The following is a 4,822-nucleotide window of genomic DNA, read 5'->3' as shown; positions in this document are numbered from 1 at the left end:
TGTCTTTTGTCTTCATTCTTCAAACTTCAAGTATTGGTACGTTGTCTTCTTTCAAGTACACCAATTGACATTCTTCTCTTTTCTTTATTTGAAATTGGGCATATACATCAAATTCTAAATAGATAATAACGTTTATGGTATTGCTTGTTGTCAGATGATGAAATCAAAATAAGAATACTTGGCACGTGGCAATTGAGGTTTATTATTTGTTTATTTTATTTATTTTTTAGGAATCAATTGGAGAAAATGGACTTTTTGATCAAAACACTAATTAAAGAATTTTAATTGTGTTGAATGTCATTTTATATTTACTTTTATAATTATTTGAACTTGTGTGAACTTGAGATTATTTGAACTTTATTTAAAATTTATGACAATGATGTATTTTATTTTATTTTATTTGTATTTATGATTAAATATTTATTTTTTAAATAATTTTGTAAATACCCGCGGGTACCCGTGGATACCCACGGATATGAAAAAAATAGGCGGGTATCCGCATAACGGATACCCGACGGATATGAGTACGGGTACGAGGCAGATATTTATCTAGCGGGTAGGGTACGGGGGAGCTACTACTCGTACCCTACCCGCCCCGTTGACATCCCTAATTGTACCTCGCTCCTATGTATTTCCATTTGGAAAATCAGGGATAATGTAGTTCTTTGTAAAAAAAAAAATTGTTTGATATTATTATTTTGTTTTTAAAATTTTTTAGATTTTAATATATATTTTTTGTATTAACATCAAGAGAACCAAAGATTTTACATGATAAAAGATTTTCTTATCAAGCAAATCCGAGATTTGACATGATATTTAAAATGATTTTATAATTTTTTATTTTTATTCTTATTAATTAAAAGAGAATTAAAAGCCTACGCAAGGATGTTTTGATTATCAAGCAAGTCCGAGACTTGACATGATATTCAATACTTATATAAAAGAAATAATATAATTTTTTTATTTTTTATATTTATTATTATTACTTTTTAGAGAATTAAAGCCTGCAAAAAAAAACATTTTTAATTACCAAGAAAAATAAAGGGAAAGAGAAAGGTTGAGCACATCTATGACAAACCCAAAATTATCTAACATGAGAATCCCGAACACATTTAATCATACAACGATTCAAACGATAATATATTTGATTTTACACGATAGTCATAAAAAGCATTGGGTGCAAAGAGCATTTACCTTAAGGTGACTCCTTTTTGCGCGTGCTCTGGTAATAAAGAAGGAGAGGGGTTTTTCCAATTTTTTTTCTCTGTGTCTTGCATTAGAGTAATTTTGTGCATATATAGGCGCCTTGGGGTATGATTAAGATCCTAGTATTTAATTATAATAAAATATATGGGAAAGGAATTGGTCTTATTAAATCATTGCATAATATCCACGGTATTGATTATAATTATTAACGAAATATTGCCTGTAATTACTAGAATAATATTCTCTGTCACATAAAGATCGTGATCAAATCATAACATATTATTCATATAATTGATTCTAATTATTACCAGGAATATTTTCATCTAAATATTAAAATCATACCATTCTCTAAAAGCATTATATCGAGAATATTTGCTTCTAATTAAAATAAAACATTCCCAGTCTGACAACACAAAGAGACACATAAGTGTAAATGCAAGATATTTATTCAAATTATTATAAAAAAAATGCTCCTAATATTATACGCTTCTCTAAAAATAGAAAGGAATAAACGTTCTTTTCGGACATGTCATGTGAAGAGTGTAAATAGCAAACAAATGGGGGTAAAAATATGTAAAACATTTGGACTTATGAAGAGAGTGTTATAATAAATTAGATTCTCCTTCTCTTGTTTTTTCTTTCTTTTTTTTCTTTTTTTACCATGGTAGAATTAAAGTTTAAAAAACCTACCATCAATCAAAACATATATTTTATTTTATTTTATTATTATTTATTATTATTAAATTATATATTATTTTTATTATTATATTTTTTTTTACCAAACAAATGCATTTACCCGGACGAAATTGGGTGTTGACACCTAGCACACACTGTAGAAGTCTTAACCAACCCAAATGCCGGAGTAGATACCACGAGATCGTTGTCGGTGCACCGCGGCATAGCTAAATGGCTTGGTGGGGAGTTTTGTGAAAAAATGAAATTCGTGGTTTTTGAGATGTGAGGGTTGGAAAGGCCTCCAAATGCCCCCAAATGAATACCATGAAAGTCTTGGTGCACGAAAGTTTTGAGTTCGGAGGGTTTTGCACATGGCCAAGGTTGGCGGTGCACCACGGCATAGCTAAATGGCTTGGTGGGGAGTTTTGTGAAAAAATGAAATTCGTGGTTTTTGAGATGTGAGGGTTGGAAAGGCCTCCAAATGCCCCCAAATGAATACCATGAAAGTCTTGGTGCACGAAAGTTTTGAGTTCGGAGGGTTTTGCACATGACCAAGGTTGGCGGTGCACCACGGCATAGCTAAATGGCTTGGTGGGGAGTTTTGTGAAAAAATGAAATTCGTGGTTTTTGAGATGTGAGGGTTGGAAAGGCCTCCAAATGTCCCCAAATGAATACCATGAAATTCTTGGTGCACGAAAGTTTTGAGTTCGGAGGGTTTTGCACATGGCCAAGTTGGTCGGTGCACCGCGGCATAGCTAGATGGCTTGGTGGGGAGATTTGTGAAAAAATGAAATTCGTGGTTTTTGAGATGTGAGGGTTGGAAAGGCCTCCAAATGTCCCCAAATGAATACCATGAAATTCTTGGTGCACGAAAGTTTTGAGTTCGGAGGGTTTTGCACATGGCCAAGTTGGTCGGTGCACCGCGGCATAGCTAGATGGCTTGGTGGGGAGATTTGTGAAAAAATGAAATTCGTGGTTTTTGAGATGTGAGGGTTGGAAAGGCCTCCAAATGTCCCCAAATGAGTACTGTAAAAGTGTTGGTGCACAAAAGTTTTGAATTGGATGCATTTTGCACTTGGCCAAGTTGGTCGGTGCACCGCGACTAGATAGCTTGGTGCCAAAATTTGTCAAATTTAAGACCTTGGCCAAACTGAATGAAATTTTGTGGGGAGGTTCCTGATATTGTTTAGTGGTGGACTGGAAAAAATGAGGTCGAAATTCGAAGTCTACATGTGCTTTTCTATTTTTCCCGATTTTACACATACCCGGTAAGTAAAAAAAATAAAAAAAATAGTTCCCCTTCGAGAAAAATTATGAAATTTGGTGAGCAAGGAGATACCATTATTCTACGAATTACTGCAAAAAATCGCATCAAAATTCGAAGTATAGCCCGAGATATGGACTTATGTCTGCTCAAAAAAAGTGTATCTACTTGTACAATTTTGCCTTTTGCATATTAACCTCTTATAGGGGGGGAGTGCTCCTTGAGCCGGCCAGCTCCACACTGGCAGGTTTTAAAGGGAGCTTGATGAGGCCTCCCCCCTCACGTGGTGCGTGCGTTAGCATGTTTATCATGGCACAACTAGCCTCTTCATAGTTGTTGAGCTTTATTAATACCAACACACGGTCGTCACTGATCGTTGGTTAGCTCGGCAGCTAGTCCCTCGGATATTGTGGAAAGTTATTTTCATGCCTAGCGATGCTTGACCCTGCGTCACTTGATGTTTCCATTTGCTTGCTTGCCCATGGTAGGTGGGGGGTGGACCGTCTTGTGGTGTGGTGTCTTGCGAACGTGAGGGTGTGTGAGTTGTAATCGAGATGCACTTGCTGGCTGGCTCCATGCCTTGCGTATCGAACGGTCAAGCATGCATCTCTTCCATTTTCACCCGTTGCCTTGGGTGATATTGGTTGATCAGTCCCTGTGTTGCCTACCCACTAGACGGTACTTCTGTGGTTGCTTCGAATTCTATCTTTCCATCACGAAGAGGTGTTGGAGGATCCTAATGTCACGCACGTGTTCCATCTAGTGAAACATCTCAGTGATGCACGTGTTGTGGCTAGTTCTTTTGGATGCGGTGCATTATATGAACTCGGGTTTACTTTAGCGACCCAGTCAACATAATTCGGTTGTGTCCCTTGATTGAGACGTTGTCCTTGAACTTGTTGTGAACAATATCGTTCTTCCACAACCCGTCGTCTTGAGTGCGATGGAAGGCAAATAAGATGTGCTTTGGCATGTCATGCACGTACTCGATTGCGGGAAGTGTGAGAAAGTGTTGTTGACAACCCGTGGGAAATGGAATGTGGCAAATCGTGATGAGCTCTTCGTGGATCTGCGAAGAAGACGACCTTTGGGCCTGTTGGAAACGAGGGAGGCGATGTTGAACTGCGAAGAAGATGGACTTTTGGGTTGTTTGAATCAATGGGAGGCCACGCGAGAACTCCGAATACTATGGACTCTTGGGTTGTTGGAAGCAACGGGAGGCCCCGCTAGAACTCCGAATACTACGGACTCTTGGGTTGTTGGAAGCAAGGGGAGGCCCCGCTAGAACTCCGAATACTATGGACTCTTGGGTTGTTGGAAGCAAGGGGAGGTCCCGCTAGAACTCCGAATACTACGGACTCTTGGGTTGTTGGAAGCAAGGGGAGGCCCCGCTAGAACTCCGAATACTATGGACTCTTGGGTTGTTGGAAGCAAGGGGAGGCCCCGCTAGAACTCCGAATACTATGGACTCTTGGGTTGTTGGCAACGACAACTTGGGGGGATGACACTGGAAAAGAGTGAACTAGGCCAAACTGCGAACAAGGCAACTTGGGGGGATGACACTGGAAAAGAGTGAACTAGGCCAAACTGCGAACAAGGCAACTTGGGGGGATGATGCTGGAAAAGAGTGAACTAGACCGAACTGCGAACAAGGCAACTTGGGGGGATGACGCTGGA

Source organism: Vigna unguiculata, chromosome 9 (assembly GCF_004118075.2).
Source record: "Vigna unguiculata cultivar IT97K-499-35 chromosome 9, ASM411807v1, whole genome shotgun sequence".
NCBI classification, from domain to species: domain Eukaryota; kingdom Viridiplantae; phylum Streptophyta; class Magnoliopsida; order Fabales; family Fabaceae; genus Vigna; species Vigna unguiculata.
The sequence above is the reverse complement of the archived record's forward strand: the minus strand, read 5'-3'. Positions refer to the sequence as shown.